General features: G+C 35.7%; 1 protein-coding gene and 2 long non-coding RNA genes across 3 annotated transcripts in view; 1 reads left to right on the top strand and 2 right to left on the bottom strand.

Moving 5' to 3' along the window:
- The window catches only part of LOC149775943 (uncharacterized), a 151727-nt gene that overhangs the window by 101646 nt on the left and 29467 nt on the right, over nucleotides 1-20614 (bottom strand). The window lies entirely within an intron of this gene.
- LOC149775944 (uncharacterized) lies at nucleotides 7314-8517 on the top strand. The gene is made up of 2 exons (XR_016416058.1): nucleotides 7314-7503; nucleotides 8342-8517. It is a non-coding gene; the product is annotated as an uncharacterized LOC149775944 (long non-coding RNA).
- On the bottom strand, nucleotides 11673-17244 carry LOC149775945 (uncharacterized). Its single transcript, XR_016416048.1, has 3 exons — nucleotides 17200-17244; nucleotides 16175-16329; nucleotides 11673-11982 (listed from the first exon to the last, which is right to left on the bottom strand). It is a non-coding gene; the product is annotated as an uncharacterized LOC149775945 (long non-coding RNA).

Here is a 20614-nt window from a genome sequence, read left to right on the forward strand (position 1 = left end):
TAGCAAGTTAGAGCGTAGAATTTGCTATGATCGTTTCTCCTGTACCATATTATATGTTTAGCACCAACAATGCAGAACTTACACGAGCAATTGCGAGTGAACCACCTCAATAGGTGCATCAGACGTACAACTACCACCGGACTAGGTACCCAGAAAATATACTCGTCGCTGGGGTCGAAACTATTATCCTGCTGCTCTTGTGCTTCGGAACAAAGAGGCACAGCTCGTCATTTGTTGTTAACTTCAAACTAGGCGGCAATTAAGTTTTACAGCTGATATTTAATTTTCTGTGTGTTTTTTGTTCTTTATAAGCTAGGTGACTTGAAATGGCATAGTTTAAATAACGACGTCACATCTATGCTTCCAGTGGGTCATGCCTTTTTTATTATGTCAAATAATAAGATTACACAAAACATATGTCACCATTCATCGACTATTAGTTTTATTTCTCTTGTCACGGCAACTTCATTTTTATACTGGACACCAAGAACTATTTCGAAAACTTAAAAGATCAATCTACCAAACAGTGCGTTTTGCTTCCACTACACAGACGTACCCCAAGATCAATGTGCACACTTTTGTAAGAAAGTATAGAACAGTCGCCACATCACTTTATCTCCCACATAATACCCTTCCAAGCGTCTAAATTATGCTTGGAGGATAAGCAACTTTGTGTTCAATGATGAAAATTATATTAATGTTTATGGTACAGCAACGGATTCTAGCATAGTACCACCTGGATTTCCGATCTAAATTACAAAACGGAACGATCAAAACTGATTTGCAGACAGTCCGTCTCCCATCAATAGCTTTGGCTTCCGCGTTGGTATAATCGAAGACCTTTCCTTTAATTATGCTTCCTCCATCGGCCTTTTTCAGACCCAACTCGAATGCAATTCTGACGGACCCCAAAACGTTCCCGCTTCTACGACATGGGGTTCCACAGCTCCAAAAGCGTGGGAGTAGCCTCCAAGGTTGGAGATATTCCTCCGGTCTTTTATATTTGTTGTCACCTCTAACTTGCATAACTTAAACATCACTGAGTTGTTCTTTTCCTTGGCATCATTAAGTTGATTACATTGAGTTCATGTCAACCAGTTGGGGATAATTCCAGTCAACTTTGCATGAGAAGGTCTCCATGTGAACCCACAATCGTTTCGTATTGTGCTCTTTGTTTTCACAACTGCCTTGCGCTAGCCGCAACCATCAGTTCGTGATAGGACATTATTATTTGAAAACGTGACAAATTGGATTACAAATTCTTTAAATGTCTACTTGTGCGTCAATAAACCTCATTTGGCTACCCAAGCCTTGAAACAACGGTCTAGGAGAGAGAGAGAGAGAGAGAGAGAGAGAGCACATTACAGCAATACATTTATAATCCACGCCATCGGGGTCTATACGTTCTTTGAAATACATGTCCGCCAATAAGTGTTTAAAGAGGTCTAAATGCTGGAGCTTAATGTAATACATCTGATACTTCGTACGAATGTCCTGCTTCGAAACCAGCAATCCTGTGTCAATATTTTGGTCACTGTCCGGCACTTCAGCCGTCTGTGGAACACACAGGCGAGTTGATGGTTGCCAATGTCAAGCAAAGTGTTTTCGATTGTCCTTGGTGACTGTTTCACCTCAGCGAGACCTCAGTCAGTCCTAGGGTGAAAATAACTTGTGGTGCACTGAAAACTTTTTGTTTACTTATTTGACATGGCGTTCTCTTCGAGGCTTGTTTGGGTGTAAGTCTGTAGATTTCGCGAGAAAAGAAATTACAGATGTTCCGCCAGAGGCTATAAAATGATGATAGACGTATGTCAGTGTCTAATGTAGGGCTTATTAAGTTGGTTGGTTTCATCAATAGTGCAAACATTTGTTCAAATCACTGTGTGAGGTCTTCCCTTGCATTCAGTCGCAATATATGTTGAATACGTTCGTGGGCGCCTATATCACCACGAGTAAATTCCAAATGTTCGCTAGCAGCTTTTTGGCATCGTCAACATACTCTGATATTACATTGCTTACGTTTTTCTCCGCTAGTGACATTATATATATGCTACTCATTTAATTAGCATATCTAAGCCTACTCGATGCTTGCGAGGTCCACCAGTCAATTAAACCAGAAGTAGTTATATCTCTCCCGAACGGACGTATGCAATCATACTCCGAAACTCATCCCAAGAATGGTCGGCGCCAAAGCAAGTCCAATGAATGTTTTCGAGTCCATGTACGTCAAAATCATCAAGATGTGACAGTTGATACATATCACATTGAATTCGTATTGTTGTATTAAATAGATTACGTATATATGTTTGTGTCGACCTGTCGGAAAATATATTTGCTCTATTGTCTTGGTGTTCAAGCATCTCATCGTTGTACACAACGGAATTATCTTCACTCGAATCAAGGTCATCAATGAGAGGAGCTTCATCGATTGTGGAAAGCAAATCGTCTTTGCTACGACCTGGTTGATCGTCAGCCGACGGTGCAATTATGTACATCCGATCCCATGCCAGCAATCTCAAAATTATATTCAACAACAGCCTTACTCGAAGCAAATACGTTAACTGCGTTGTAAAGATTGGGTTGTTCAAACCCTTTTAAGCATGGTGTCAGAAGCCTTTACATTAAATTCAATGTTACCAGACTTACATTTACCCCGATATTACTTGTAATTTCAGTGCTGTTATTTAGGAAACGAATTACGGAGAAGATGGCCAAACCGAAATACCCGTTGTCATTGTTGTTTACATTTGTCACTGACTTGAGTGTAACATGCTTACGTACTGGTATATAGCTCGATCAGCTAAAAAGGTTTGTATGACGCTCATCAATCAAATAACTGGAAAACATTCATCTTGACGCCTCGTGAGTGTTTTTCGAATGTCTCGAAAATCTTTGCATACATTTTATCAATTTAATAATTAATTGCCTCAATGTCTTTATGTCTCGAGATCTCACAAGCCTCAATATGAAACTATGACTGCAATATGATAGAGAATAAAAAGCCATCTTTAGGTGAATGACCCGGCATAGCAAATTCGACAAGGAGAACAATGGTAACCTTAAATCTAGAGGGCAGAGTTGTGTCATGTCTGATATGATTCACGGGCGCATATTTTGGAATTTTTTTTACTACGTTTATATTTGATTTGTATGCGATTGGAATAATCGAAGGATAATTTTGAAGATTGCGCGATTTCTTGTATAATTTAATTTCTATAACTTTGTGATGGTGACCGTACTCGGCTGCCTCATCGGTGATTCTGTCCGTAATGTTCCGAACATTTGGTTCATCCTCAATAATGTGTTAATTTTTCCGCCCTTTGCGGCTTGAGGAGAATATTTTTCATATTTAATCGTGCTGTTGTTTCCCGAAACTCTCTCAGCTCTACGCTGCAGAATTGTAAACATATTCTAGCACAAGTCTGTCAGCTTTTCCTGCGCTTGTTATTTTGTATATTACATTCTTACACGGATTGTTTCAGTGGCTGTACTGTAACGTTGTCATTACATTCGGCCATTTTCATCTAAGGAAAATGGTTGTGGTTCATTTCTGAGTCCTAATATTTCAAGTATGCTAGCTTTTACGTCATGCATGATATTCGTATCCCACGTTCTCGTGTGCGTTGTCACCAACTTGTATATCAAGGTTATTACTGAATTAACTTATATATGTTCTTGAATGACATAATTGACATTGTTGGATTTTCTGCATTAATTTGGTCGGGTGATTTTACAGTCTTAGATCTTCGACAACACGTAAGATAATTCTCACAAATAGATCGCCAATCCTGATGAGACTTTATTCCGATACCATATTTAACGTATGGTCTAGAACCTATACCAACATGTATAGTAGGTACATGCGATTTACAGTATTCGTATGGTCACGTTCAGCTACAGAGGTCATATTATGCAAAGCATACGCATTTGCACTGACTACTAGCTAATGCCATTGAACTTGATATGTATTCACAACCTATATGATCTAATATAATTATTAATCTTAGGTTTCGATAGATGGTGTATGAAACATGCTAGGCATCCTCCGATCTCTGTCAATATGGTGCATAAAACATATTTGAAATTATTGCTAAAATTTGTGCATGTTCGGTGTCTTAAATTACTATCAAAATCATACATAAATGGCGTCTGAGATCAATGTCAACAAAGTGCATGATTGGCATCTAAGACCAACATTGTACACAATCGGCGTCTGAGATCATTGACATCATGGTAAAGGCTCCGAGTCAGAGATTACTTGCAATATTTTGCACTCTCCGTGTCCGAGATCAATTCCAAATATAGTATAAGATCGACGTCTGAGATTATTCCAGTGGAAATGTATTGGGCTGATTGCAATCTGGTTGTTGACATTGTCTTCTTCCATCCATCCCTTGACTGGTACTAGGAAGCAGAAAGCAGGCCAACATAAAACTACCCATGCAAGCAATAACAAAAAGGAATACAATTTCAGTCTCCATACATTTTGTTCCGTGGGTTGTGTATTCTGTAAGCAACTCCTTATAATACTTACTGTACATGGACACTGTGACTGAGTTAGGCTAATTGAGTCAGCCACCTCATTCCCCCCATCCTTTTGGTGAAATTAAAATATCGGTGGATATCATACACTGTCAAAAACACTAATCAAGTAAATATATAGATATATGTAAAGAATATTACATACTAATGCTATTCAAGACGAATTCGACACTGCATATTAAGCTTCAAAATACACGTGGTCGCTACAAATATACAAATGAGTTTATTAGTACACTGTGGGTACTAGCTGGGCTGGGCGCTCAGCATTAAGAGGCTAGTATTAGGACTGGTCGGCCAGGTGTCAGTATAAAGTGACTGGGTGGGCCATCATGCTACCTGTCTGCGGCATGAATCCCCAATGAGAGACATCAGTATAAAATGCCACACCGCATATATATCGTAGCGATATGATTGAAATGTTTAAAGTTAAATAAAAATTCCAAACCACACACACACACACACACAAATTATTCCACTGCAAGATAGTGTATTGTATATAGAGGTGACTGGAGAAGATCGTTCATGATACAAATGTTACAAACCATACTGCCTCATTATTTCACCAGTGAATAACTTGTATATCTAATGTAGTACGTGAAAATATTTTTGGTTTTTTATGTAGTGCGTGAAAATATTTTTGGTTTTTTTGTAACCCGCGAGATTTTATATATATATATATATATATATATATATATATATATATATATATATATATATATGTGTGTGTGTGTGTGTGTGTGTGTGTGTAGCAGGCAGATAGGAGATTTCGTACTATATCCCTGGATTATTGTTTTTGTTCTTTTATATTTTGGGTATATTAGCACTGCAAATGTTAATAGTAAACAACTCGCTTTCCTAATTTATGGCAAGACAGCACTCTAAACGTTGGAAGAAACAATGCACAATATTGGACTTAAACTTGGTTCGTTCTCATGCGAGTGGTCCACTCTTACCACTGCACCATGCAAACGGCTTAAACTAGCTACACTTTCTTGGTCATTATCTTATCGACGTTGTAGAGAATATATTGATGATATTTCACTCCGGTCAATTATCTTACATATTTCGTCTGAAAATTAAGTAATTCACAGTCTACGGTAATTCATGGCCAAACTAGCTCATGGCCTACAGTAATTTACGGTCTACGTTAATTCAGTGCCTACGGTAATTAACGGCCTAAAGTAACTCACGGCCTACGGTTCACCGATTACATAATTCATGGCTTATCATAAGTGACAAATAGTTATATCATTCTACCATTTCCTAATCACACAGTAATCGATTAACATATAGCTGGTATCAAAGGTTTCTAATAGTTATTTCGCCCTAACATTCCCCTTTCACCCTGTGCTCAAATAAACACAGAGGTGGCATCATAAGACAATTATAGTTGTTTTAACATATCGTTCCCCTATCTCCCTGCACTCATTTGAACACAGCATTCATCACCATGCACTTACATATATTTTACCCTACCATTCCCCAGTCAGCCAGTGCTTTATGAAACAGACATTACACTAAGTTGTTTTTTTTGCCGTACCATTCCTTAATCACCCCGTGTTCTATTCAGTATACAGTTGGCATCATATCATGCTAATAGTCATTTCGCCCTACCTTTTCCCAACTACCCAGTGCTATATTAAAATTAAAATGCGAACGTAAGACGCTAATAGTTATTTCATCCCACCATTCTCCAGTCACGAGATGCAATATTATTCATGTTGCTGGCATCATATTACGTTAATATGTTAGCCCCGCCACTCCTTATTCATCCAGTGACTTGTGTTCTCATTACCCGTTTCATTAAATTATAAAAATATTAGTGACGTTTAATGCCAGTACGTTGGTAGATTTATCCCCTCTGGAAATATGTCTACGATCCGCCGAGTAATCCCAATATCTGTAGCAGTAATACTGGCTTAATATTAATATATATTTACATAATTGAAGACCGAGTCATACAAAAAAGTATTATGCTTATTTTTGGGCGACGCGCTGTATATCATTCTCACAATGGCTTCATGGATTTAATAAAATTTTAATGGAATCAGTTGTTGACTTGACCCAAACGGTACCAGGCATTCAAGGGAAGTTAGACTGAACTCATTACATCATGAATTATATATGCCTTTGTTAAGAAAAAAGTGTTTGCTTTGTTGGTTGAAATGCAGTTTTAACAAGACGCACACTCTTGTACAATATTACTTAGATGGATTCAGAAATATATCCGTGTTATGGATGAGTTTCTGAAGATTCCATATCGTTCGCAAATATTTGCATTATGAATGCAATAATCCACTACCCGAACCTTCCGTATAAACACATTTGTATTGTTTTCATTTCGGTAGTATTATATGTTAATCTTGTATTAGGTTATAAAATCAACATGCAGAAATATTAATATTGGTATATATTTAAAACTTTAGGAATAATACACAGATGAGTAGATCATTGTTTAAAGGCACAATAGTGCAGAGTGTCTGTAATTTTGTGAATGTTACAAATCATGTAACTAGTGAAATGTGTCGACTTATAAGCTGAAATAATTCAAAAAACCTAGAGTTTGAGAAGATTAAATTGGTCAATTGATAAATAAACGAGAGAAAATGAATTTTTGTAGGGGCCCGCTTTAATTGAAACTTGTAGGTCACGAACTGTTACGGAAGCCTCACGTGACTATAAAAACGTACACGTCATCTTCGTCCAGTGGGCGGGTTATGAGTCACGTGGTTGAAATTTAAATATCTACTATAAACAAAAATGGCGGACACACGTGAGAGTCAAAAACGTAAAGGTCGCCCGTGCCTGTCGCTTTTCGAGAAGAAACGTCGAAAAACTCAGAGAAACCGAACGGGACATATCAAGGATTCGTCTTGGGGACCAGTTTGTTCGATGGAGAGCATTGATGTAAGAGTTAGGACTGGCATCAGACACTGAAATGGCGAAGTTGTTGTTGGACAGGTAGGCCAATGTCTGTTTTATATGGTGATGCACATTAGTTTCCCCAGAATCAAGTGCCTGTGATGTCTATGTATAAGTGTTCTCCATTTTTCAATATCTTGTTCCTACTGTATGTTTGAAAGCACACTGTTTCATTAATGCAATGTTTGCACAAGAACGTGCTTTGTAATGTTCCCAAAATAGATGTGATCGGCTGATCAATATTTCACTCGGTGACTGCATTGTGTGTATTGTATGTTGGGGTGGAATATATTTTTTATATTTTATAAAAGCGTGCTCATAAAGGTCATTTTGTACACCTGTCAATTATCTTCGTGAGACAGGTTTTTTAAACTCGGCGAGGGAACTTAGATACATTTACAAGCGTTATCATTATTTATATCATCTCTATCCCTCTCTCTCTCTCTCTTTCTCTCTCTCTCTCACACACACACACACACCTAAGGTTAATGTGACATGTACATTACTTGCATACAAGTTTAATAACCTTATCATGTAAACGTGATGGAACAAATAATAAGATTTTATTGTACATCTTTCAACTACTAGTAAATCTATTATAAAGCACTGTATTGACTACAATTACAAAGGGATATCTAGTCATGATAGGAAAGGATGTTGTAGTGCTACCAGAATATATGGCTGGCAGATTGTTATCAGTTAAAGTTTTGAGCTGCAGTCAAGTTAGTTTTATTGATGTGAATATTTTTTAAGATCTATTATTATGTATTCTTGCTTAAATGAAGTATTTCAGTTCGAAGTGTTTAACACAGTGCACAAAGAAACAGATTTAAAACATAAATTATAATACAAATGAATATTTAATTCATATTTTTAGTTACAAAGTTACAAAGAATATAGCAAAAGATGAACCAATGCATACAGAACCGATGGCCAGTACATTTTCATGCTTCACATCAACACCTGGCCAAGTGCTTTTGCAACATACTGAGAGAATGAAGACACCTTCAGTATCTGAAGTATTTGTTATTGAATCAGGAAGGTAAAAATGACAAATTTCTTGCAGATGTTTTGTGTGTGTGTGTGGGGGGTTGTCTTACAATTTTCATTCTGCTGAAAACAATGATGTAACAAATGGAATGCTGATAAAGGACATTATTATAACTGCCAGCAGGTTGAGTTCCCACTTCATGCTTTTCTTAGTTTGAGTTCGAAAAAAAGCTTGAATTTCACTTTCTCAGAAGTGGGGTTGGGTATTTCAACTGTGCCACTTGATGCATAGAAAAGGCATAATTTGAACTGTCATTGTTTTGGTTATGCAAAAAAGTTCCAGTATACTGTGCTGGCTAACCGAATAATCACAGCTGATTTTTTTTTCTCCACTCAATACTTAGAGGACCAGTGATTGTATATTGAAATTGTGTCTACATGCCTCATATGCTTTCTTTATGCCGTTTCCCATTTATACATGTATCTATGTCCCACATGCAGTTCTTGCTAACACCCTCTTCCCATCTATCCACTTAGCTCATGATGAATGCACATGAGACATATTTAATTTAAAAACAAAATACTGAGATAACAGTTGAAGTTTGTTTTTGGAAACCACTGGCAGTTCATTAGAACTTTATTCATTAGGACTGGTGATATAACTTATTTGGGATTTAATTCACAATACAGTAAGTTCTTTTTAAATTTCATTTTTTATTCTTGGGAATTAAATGACTTGTTGGTTTTCACTCTTTACTGTTATAAAACTTTTGGAATTGAAAAGCTGTTTCTGTTTTGATGATTGCTCTTCATGCATTTATAACTTTATTTTATCTACCTACTTTTCAAGGTTGCCAAACAAATGGATAATATGGCTTTATTACAATGGTACAAAGACATGAACCAGTTTTGGTTTTCATGCAAGACTGCTAGCAGCTATGGACAATTTTTTGTGAGTTTTCAGTCCTTTTATTTGAATCAGATATGCAAACATTTGCTATTGTATACTTTTGTATGAAATCAAAATTACAGTGCATAATCCTTATCTTCTTATTTCTTTTAATGTATATTTTATCCATATATATTCATCACCAAATCTTCTAGGTATGTAGTTTATTAAAAGTAATTTATTTGAAATGTCAGAGTAATGTGGAATATTGAAGGAACAATGATCTGAGCAAATTTTGAATCCTGCTACGTTAACTATTAGCCAGTTCTGCAATGTAACTTTCGCTTTATGATATAAATCAAGTTGTCTTATCAATATGGGGTCACCATGACAAAAAAGACCAGCTTTAGGTGCTAAAGGTATTGATTGTGGCATTCTTTCAGAGTATCTTGAGGAGTGTCCTACATCACATCACCAATACACATGAGTAGATCCTCTCACATGGCCAAGGCATTAATAAATGTCGTCATGAACCTTACCTGGAGAATGAAGAGCGGACAAAGCCTTGGCTTGATGAAGTTGATCCCAAGAAGGAAGCCAAAGTGCTGAAAACCTTGGCACAGGTGCTCTTGGACCAAAGGTTCTTAAACAGAGTGGAGCATTACTTAAATTTCAGGTATGCCATTTCAGGATTGCAACAATTGCATGGTATTTAAAAGAAAATTGTAAAGACCACTTTAAATGTTTTTATTCTCAACCTAATAATAAATTACTGTATATATTTACCATTTGAAGATCTGAATAAGTTAGAATTCATAAGATGTGTGCACATGATACATGTATAGTGACTCTCCTTCTCAAGTCTTTGGTAATTTCAGGTATAATACATGCACATCAGATATAAACAATTCGATTACACTCTATCAATAAACACTTCAGTAAAGATTTTATGTATGCAAAAATTACCAACAGTAATGATCATTTAATAATTGTATTAATCTGTTAGCAGATTACAAATAACACATGTTACAAGATACATGTTTTCGATAATTGCAGAAGCACTGCTGAGCTTGAAGTTTTTCATCAGCAGATCATGATGTACAGTGCCAAGAGATTTTCCTACATCCCTCCTGTGTACAGGATTAGCAATGAGCTAGCTGTTTTGGATCACAATATCCATAGTGGCTGAGGTGAAATGAGAAACAAAGAATGGGAGATAGCGTAAGCTTGTTTCACTACAGGAAATTAGAAATAATGTTATACATTATCATCCCTGCCTGGAGATCAGACGAATAGAATATTATTTACATGTACACGTCATGAAAACTTTGTATTAGATACAAGTCATTTTGCAACAATCGGCACACATTTATATTTGTGGTAATGAATCTTAATATTTTCATGCATACAGATCTTGTAATTAGTAGTGTTATCATTCTAGTGGATATTTATTTTGATTTGAGCAATGCAAGTCTAATAATTAGATCCAGTGATATGTATAGCACTTTCCCAGGGGACTGACACACTTTATTAAGGATATATGGGGTTTATGTAATATCCTCAGGACGTTTGGGGTAGATGCTGTCATCATGATGATTACTATCTAATACCTGTTCATGAAAACATGTTGCTTTCTGAAGGAATGGGCAAAAATGCATCCTGTATCACATTGTATTTTGTGGATAGAACAAATAAGAATGAAAACAACCCCTCAACAACCCCTTCTTGGGAACTGATCATCAGGCTCTAATATTGGGTAAAAAGTTAATATGGGTTAGCATGGAGATGCTTGTCACACATGTTAAGAAAATACAATTTTCTTTAAAACAGGCATCGATGTTACAACAAAAAAAGCGTCTACCCTTGCAAGGAAAAGAAAACATCCCCACATCAGGGAGCTTATTTAGAAAGCCCTCATCTGTCAACTTGAGGGAAAGCAGGGTATGCAGAGGAGAAGAGAACTAAAGGAAGATGATCCCAGGAGAATTTGTAGAAACCTTCCACCTCAAGAACCACCATCAACTCTAGTTTTGGCGTGGTGAAGGAGATCTCTCGATTTTAGTTATGTAAAATATGAAACAGTGTCTGATATATGGAGGTGTCCGCTAAGGCAGGTTACACTTTATATAATATCCTGATATATCAGTAGTTAAAAATAAAATAATGTATAATATTGTATCTGCAGTTGCTGAAAACTTTTTATATTGATTATTTATGATCTTCGTGCCCACATTGTTTATAGGCAGAAATAGACTGGTGTTAAAAAAATCTGAAAGCATTATTGTTTAATGCAATATTAAGTGCATTTATAAGAAAACAATGAATAAAATCAATTGTATTCATTTATATACAAACTCATACATGCAAGAAATTGTTTAAGTTCATGCAAGCCTAGAGGGGATGAAGACAGTGTATTGTCCATTTGGATATTTGTCATGTATCTGCCAGAAACAGCAAGAGGGAATTACATGTCTCTGTCCAGACCCGAGCCTTCCATGTTGCCGTAGTATGAACTGCCTATAGGTAGCATGACTGTTGGCACTCATCAAGTCAACTTTATCGTTGAGGACAAGAACATTTCGTCTGTACATCCTGGACAAGGCAAGTACAGCCTCATCAAGAATTAGATCTGGAAAAATCTGAAAAATTATTCCAATTGTAATATGTTATTTCTAAAATGTAAAAAAATATATTTTAAGAAATAATAGGAACATGCGCTTATTCAAATGTTATTCATCTTCGATCAGCAAATTCCACTGTGAAATACAGGTGGATCAAAACTTCACATGATTTTTATTTTGACATGAACACTGAGAGTTCCATCGCAACTAGAATTGATAGTTTATGTTAAGATGGACAGCTCAAAGTTTTTGGGGAGCATTTCTAGAAGTCAGAGACTCCTGCATTGGGATCAAATCGGAATGGCTAATTGCAGCTTAGATTTGTTTAGTATAGTGAGGTACCCACATTGAAATCAGGTAATGAAAAGAATCTACTTGATGAGTATCAGTTGTAAATTAAAACAAAGTCCTTATCATTTGCATATGTATGGAATATATAAAAGTTATTGAAAGAATTAAAGAAGTTTCAAAATTGCCATTGAATCGAGTAAATTTGTTATACAGAAATCATTTGCAGTAATCACCAGTTCAAAGGTGGAAACATTGAATGCCAAGCAGACTGGGCAATTAAAATTCTTACCCAAAAATGTTAGATCAGATATGAAGAAGAAAAAAAAAGTTTCTTACAAGCCTTCATGTCAGTCTAAATTCTGGATAAATAAAACAATTTAGGAATGTTAAGTCCTTATGTTTATCATGATAGTGCATATTTAGTGTTATCTTAACATATTTCGGGGCTTTAGAAATACACCTTAAGGCATGCATTATATTTAAAACAGAAGAATAAAAGTGTAGTATTTATTTCACAAGACTTAAATGGCTATATGAATCCTGTACATGTCTAATTTTTTTTTAAAAAAAGCAATCTAGTCAGGTCTAATTGCTGAACTCCAAAGTAAAATTGCATACACTTTTTGTTACCATTTTGTATTTTAAAAAAATAAAACTAATAAATGTATTACTTAAGTTGGTTTATTAATTAAATTGAAAAAAAGCAAGTTGACCTTAATAGTATTGAATGTTTGTATGCCACTAGCGTAGATCACTAATACCTATATATGAAATGATTTTAGCTAATCTACCTTTAGGCCCTCATACAAAGGAATTTATCTATTTTAAGTGTATCTCTGAAGCCGCTGTATATATTGATTTGGAAGAAGGAAATAGAGTTGGCATTTCTAATGACAACTGGAATACTATTCCAGAGCAAATTTCCAGAGTACTGGAAACATTTTTGAATAATTCCTTATTTGGTTTGGGAATTTTATACTGTTTGGTAGACATGGATCACAGGTGTGGAGTATTGCCAGGTAGCCTATAGTGGAATAGTGATTGTAAATATTCAGGAGCACTATTATTGGATATCATGTACATTAATTTGGCTTTTCTCAACCGGATTCAGTCTTTAATAGGTAATAATTTTAACTTAGCAGCTAAAACATTTTTTGCTTTCTTTCTGGATTGATATAGCCTGAATGTACTTGTTTTAAGATGTGCCAGCTTTGCTATGAATTTATCATTTGAATTACACCATACTGTATTATAGTAGTCTAAATAGGGTTGTATGTAACTGTTATAAAATAGTTTTCTGCACCTTATCCTACTGAAAAGCCATAAACTTGAATTAACTTTTTTTACTGACATGTTCAGTCCATGATAGGTTATTATCTACCAAAACATCAAGTAGCCTGTCGTGACAAACCATTTGCAAATTTGTATCCTTCCATGTCAGACATAGTTCATCACTACCAAGATTTGTTCTTTTTTCCCATGTTGAGATGAGTAATATTTTAGTTCTTCCAGTATTTACCACTATGCCACTGCATGTGCACCAGTTGTCCAGTTTGTTTAGGGCATCCTGTAAATAAATTTCTAGTTTGTGCTTTGTGTTTTGGATGTCTGACTATGTTGTGTCATCTGCATAGAGATCTGTAGATGACATTGAGTCCCTTAGTAAAAAGTGGTAGGCCACTAATAAATAGCATCAATAGTAATGGACCTAAATTGAACCTTGTGGTACTCCATATCTAATTGTTCCAGGTTCCGACAGAACATTGTTTATATAAACATGTTGTGTTCTCTCACTTAAGTTTGAAGTAAACCATCTAATTGTGTTTTCATCACATTGGTTGATTTTCAGTTTCTTCAAAAGAATTTCATGTACTCCAACCCATAAACTTTCCTGAAATCTACAAATAGAGATCCTATTATTCAACTTTGATCAAGTGGTTGAAGCCATTTATCAGTTAGAGAGATCAAGTCAGTCTGACATGAATGTTTCTGTCTAAAGCCTGATTGAATAGGGTGTAACAGCAACTGTTTCGTTAAATATGACATGAACGAGTCATGGACATGTTTTTCAATCAAGTTTGACAAGTTTTGGTTGTATTGATTTGTGCATATGCATTACTTTTGCAGTTTTCCATATTTTAGGGACAGATGAGGTTGAAATATTTCAATTGATTATGAATGTTATGCTATCTGAAATAGCTGAGGCAGAAGTTTTAATGAGTGGTGGACCAATCTGATCAAGTCCTGTAGCTTTCTTGATATCAAGTTACCGAGACATTTTTAGCAGTTTTTTTATACTTGTGGGATAGAGAAACATAACTCCATAGGAATTTTTTCAGTTCATTATAGTTGTTTTCTATCACTGGTTCTTTTAACTTAGTGGTAACGTTAGTGAAAAAAAAATCACTCAAAACATTTGCAATGTCAGTGTCATCAGTGACTTTTGTGTCATTTACCAGAAGTGAGTGAATTTTATTTGTCTGATCTTTGTGTGTTACCCCAATGAGTTCACTGAAGACTTTCCAAATGGAGTTTGTGTTGCTTTTTGTGTTTTCAAGCATTAATTGATAAAAGTTTTTTTTTTAGCCTTTTCAATCATACTTGTTATTGTGCATGGTTTCCCATAGCCTTCAATTGGTCTCGTGTCTTCATAGTATCTAGGATTTCAGTAGTAAATCAGTTAGGTTGGATTTCATACCTTACTCAGTGTACTTTTAGTGGTGCGTGCTTAGAGACTACATCCATAAATCAATCCACACCCTTAGAGCTTCACATATGTCATAAAAATTTTGGATAATATTCCATGTAACTTTATATAGGTCATCTTGAAATTGTTATTTACTTCAATTTTGGAAAGATCTGTAAGTGATAGTTTTGTGTGTATTTTTCCTATTTCTGTTGCATTTAACCCTTGTTGTCAAAAAAGTAGGATAGTGGTCACTAAGACCAACATTTGGTACATTAACATAAGCCACATTGTTTGGTAGGTTGGTATAAATGTGATCAATAGGAGTGCTTGATATTTCTGTTACACTTGTGGGCTCATTTACCAGCTGGACTAGGCCTAATGATTCAATAAATTCCATCCAGTTACTCCTTATTTGAGTATTGAGTAGGTCCTTATTTACACTGCTGAGTATATATGTTTCTTTCTCCTGTGCAAGAACAGTTTCTATTTGTTTCAAAAAGTTATCATTCAAAATTGCTTTGGAGGAAGGTGGCCTATACATGAAGCCAACTAGGAATGATTCTGCATTATTTTGAGAAATTTCCACCCAAATACTCTCAATTTCATTTCTGCATTTACATCTTGTAATGTATACAAGACACCCCTCCCCTGCTGTCTCTCTGTCCCTGCGTAATGGTTTATTGTAGCCTAGACAGTGAAATAGATTATCATTGTGGTTAGCATTTAATTTGGTTTCAGTGAGTCCTAAAACATGCGTATTATTTTCCTTGGAAGACAACATTAACTTAATATGTAATATTTTTTCCATTATACCTTGTACATTAAAGTGACCCATGTTAAAACCTCTTGTATTTAGTTTCATATCAATTATATGTATGTCATCATGCAATGGGATACTTTATGAGATTGTCTCCATACTACTTTTATCATTTTAGTATTATATAAGGTGGCCATATAAATGAGGTGACCTTTGTATTTTCTATGGTATCTGTGCATGGTCTTCCTTTATCAAATCATATTGGAGTGGGGTGTTGAGTAGGAACAAAAAGTAAAGCAGTTTAAACATACATTGTTTGGTAAAATAACTAATCCTTTAATACAAGTATGCATTTTCTAAGTTGTGCAAAACACTACTGACATAGATATTAGAGTCTTTGCCAAGTTACTTAGTACCAAACATTTTTCAATATCTATCAATACTTGTTTTGCAAGATATAAATAAACAATTACCCTCATTCTTGTCTGCCTTGTCTGAACTATGTGTAGAGCTTGGTCAGCTCAGTTTTTAGGCTGCACAGCATGTCTTCCTCCTCTCCCCCATCTGGTTTTTCAACTTCTTGCTCCATGCCTCATCCTTCCTCTCCCTCTTCCTCTTAAAGGTCGCTCTAGAATTGAACTTGTAAGTGAGCTGATTTAAGTCTATCTAATGAATTTTAATATGTAAAAGTATTTCATAATTTGACAACTAATATGTTCATGATTGCTTATCAAACTTATAGAAATATAGTGCTAACTTTGGATCAAAAATTAATGCATGACAGGTTGTGATTTGATGGAAGTTTTCCTGGGCTGGATCAGGTCATGTGTTGGGTGGGGTGGGGATCCAAAATTTAAAAAGGGCCCCTACTTTCCTCGAATAGGCACCAAAGCAAAGTCTATGTGTCTATTTACACAATACCCAATAAACATGGGCAAGAATAAAGCTGTGGTCAAACTTCAGCTGACAAGTGACTGTACGTTTGTGTGTGTGTACTTTTTTATGATCTGGCCCCGAGTTTTGAACCTGGATTCCATATTCTAGTCCCAGATTTAAAAAAAAGCTTATTTAAAACCTTGTGTATGTAAAGTATTAACTTGGAGAAGCACACAAATTCTTTTCCGCTTTGTTTAAAACGTCAGAACGATGGGTGTTAGGGATCAACTGGTGACAATCTGGTTAGAATTTATAAATTGATTAATGAAATTACTCAATTTTGAGCATTTTTAAATATCCCTGATGCTTTTCATTTATAAAATTGAGTGGTGGGGACGTGAGGGAGTACGAATTCTACTGGGCAAGAAATAGAGTGAGTACCTGTGGGTTTTTGCAATACTGTGCAGAGCACGTCGATTTAAATTATTCTCGTACCACAAAAACTTTGAAATATAACTATAAAAGAAGTTCTACATACATTTCATTGTTTCCTCACAAAATTAAAATTAGAAAGGAAAAGGATAAGAAGAAAAGAACGAGATCAGAAGAAGATCGTACTCACCGTTGTTGATATTTTGGGCGGTCTCGTAGCGTGGTTGTGTTTTACGTCATCATCTTCAGTATTACAATGTGGCCTATAATTATGCAAATTTCGGTCACCGGAATAATGTGTGTTATTCATTCGGGATCTGCCGATCACTGCCGAGAGGGATTTCAACATGGAGACGATAGATTCGTTACTCTACGTACGAAAATTTCAGAGAGCTCGTATTTCATAAAGAGAACCCCTACGTACTTGATATTACATCAGAATTGCCTTTTAAATAGTATTTAATCAGTTGATATACATAAATGTCCCAACATTTTTGCAAGAAAATTCACCCTCACCTGCACTATTTTGCCTTTAAATCCCTCTCTAGGTCTCACAGTAGTCTATCACTATGAAATCTTTGTTTGTCTATCGAAGACACATTTATAATGTTCCTTAAGGTGTAGTCACTAATCAATATAGGGTAACAGATTTGAAAGGATAATTGTTGTTTTAAGCATATATTTTATTTTTTAGGCATAACACACATAATGAACTACATTTAACGGACACCAACAACACAAGCAGCAATAAATATATCGGTAATAATTAGAAGAAAAGAAAAGAAGAGAACGAGGCTGTTTGTCAGAAATAAAACTCGCGATTAGTGGGTCGAATATGTAGGTTTATATACATTTTAAGCCAACTAAGTGAAAATACAATAATTAGGTTTTCACTTTATAATTCCTTTTATATCAGGAGCACCTGCCTCATTATCATACTGTCTGGAAAGATTGATCCACCGAATCATAAAATAACGATGCAGTAGCAGTAAAGATAGAGAAGATTATACTGAACCTGACATTTTAAAGATACAAGGGTCACCCAAAGAAGTGTGTTGCTCGAGTAATATGATGCAAGCTGAGCATTCTTCATTTTTCACTGTGACGCGGAGATTTCAAATTTGGCATTCCTGATATGACATTTTGACACGGAAGTTTCAAGTTTTAGCGAGTCATGGTGATACGCGAAATGAAAGCAATACAAATGTGTTTACACGGAAGGTTCGGGTAGTGGATTATTGCATTCATAACGCAAGATTTGCGAACGATATGGAATCTTCAGAACCTCATCCATGAATCCCCAAACCATAACCAAATCCAGTTTGGCAAATATAAAGTAGACCCATTCACGAGATAAGAAAGCAAATAGACGGATGCATTTCTAAATCCATCTAAGTAATATTATACAAGAATGTGCGTCTTGTTAAAACTGCATTTCAACCAACAAAGCAAACGCATTCCTCTTAACAAAGGCATATATAATTCAGATGATGCAATGAGTTCAGTCTAACTTTCCTTGAATGCCTGGTATTGTTTGGGTCAAGTCAACAATTGATTCCATTAAAATGTTATTAAATCCATGAAGCCATTGTGATAATGATATTAAGCGTGTCGCCCAAAGATATGCAAAGTACTTTTTTTGTATGACTCGGTTTTCAATTATGTAAATATATATTGATATTAAGCCAATATTACTGCTACAGAGCTGGGGATTACTCGGCAGGTGGTATACGTATATTTCCAGAGGAGATAAATCTACCAACGTACTGGCATTAAACATCACTAATATTTTTATAATTTAATGAAACGGGTAATGTGAACACAAGTCACTGGATGAATAAGGACTGGCTGGGCGAAAATGTTAGCGTACTACGATGCCTGCTACATGAATAATATTGCATCGGGTGACTGGAGAATGGTGGGATGAAATAACTATTAGCGTCTTACAATAACAGTTTTAATTTTAATAGATCACTTGGTAGTAGGAAAAGGTAGGGCGAAATGACTATTAGCATGATATGTTGCCAACTATATATTGAATAGAACACCCGGTGATTAAGGAATGGTACGGCGAAAAGAACTTAGTGTAATGTCTGTTTCATAAAGCACTGGCTGACTGGGGAATGGTAGGGTAAAATATATGTAAGTGCATGGTGATGAAAGATGAAAACTGAGGGCGGGGTGATAGGGGAACGATATGTTAAAACAACTATAATCGTCTTATGATGCCAGCTCTGTGTTTATTTGAGCACAGGGTGAATAGACATGTTAGGGCGAAATAACTATTAGAATCCTTTGATACCAGCTATATGTTAATAGAGTAATGGGTGATTGGGAAATGGTTGAGTGATATACCTATTTGAGTCTTATGATGCCAGCTTTACGTTTAATAGAGCAATGGATGATAGAGGAATAGTAGGGTGAAATAACTGTTAGCTTCTTATGGTGCCAACAAATGTTACTAGCAAACCAATGCATTTAATTTCGTCCTAAACCGTGAGTTATTATAAGACATGAATTACCGTAATCGGTGAATTGCCGTAGGCCGTGAGTTACTTTAGGCCGTTAATTACCGTAGGCCCTGAATTAACGTAGACCATGAATTACTGTAGGTCATGAGTTAGTTTGGCCACGAATTACCGCAGACCGTGAATTACTGAATTTTCAGATGAAATATGTAAGATAATTGACTGGAGTGAAATATCATTAATAATTTCTCTACAACGACGATAAGATAATGACCAAGAAAGTGTAGCTAGTTTTAGCCGCTTGCATGATGCAATGGTAAGAGTGGATACACACATGAAAAGCGAACCAAGTTTAAGTCACAATATCGTACATTGTTTGTTCCAATTTTTAGAGTGCTGTTTTTCCATAAACTAGGAAAGCAGTTTATTTACTATCGACATTTGCAGTGGGAATATACCCAAAATATAAAAGAACACAAACAATTAATAAGGGATATGGTACGAAATCTCCTATCCGCCTGCTACACATATTGCAAGCCAATATATATATATATATATATATATATATATATATATATATATATATATATATATATATATATAATCTCGTGGGTAAAAAAAAACATATTTTCACGCACTCCATCAAATATACAAGTGATTCACTGGTGAAATAACGAGGGAGTGTGGTTTGCAACATTTGTATCATGAACGATCTTCTTCAGTCACCTCGATAGACAATACACCATCTTGCAGTATACTAATTGTTATGTGTGTGTGTGTGTGTGTATGTGTGTGTGGTTTGGAATTCTAACGTAACTTTAAACGTTTCAATGAAATCGCTACGATATCTGCGGTGTGGCAGTTTATAGTGATGTCTCTCATTGGGGATTCATGCCGTGGAGAGGTAGCATGTGGCCCACACAGTCACTATATACTGACACCTGGCCGACCAGTCCTAACACTAGCCTCTTGATGCTGAGCGTCCAGCGAGGCAGCTGTTAGTACCCACAGAGTACTAATAAACTTATTTGTATATTTGTAGCGAACAGGTGTGTTTTGAAGCTTAACATGCAGTGTCTAATTCGTCTTGAATAGCATTAGTATGTAATATTCTTTACATATATCTATATATTCATT

The sequence above is a fragment of the Sinohyriopsis cumingii genome, chromosome 18, assembly GCF_028554795.1.
Source record: "Sinohyriopsis cumingii isolate HCF-2022 chromosome 18, ASM2855479v2, whole genome shotgun sequence".
In the NCBI taxonomy this organism is placed as follows: domain Eukaryota; kingdom Metazoa; phylum Mollusca; class Bivalvia; order Unionida; family Unionidae; genus Sinohyriopsis; species Sinohyriopsis cumingii.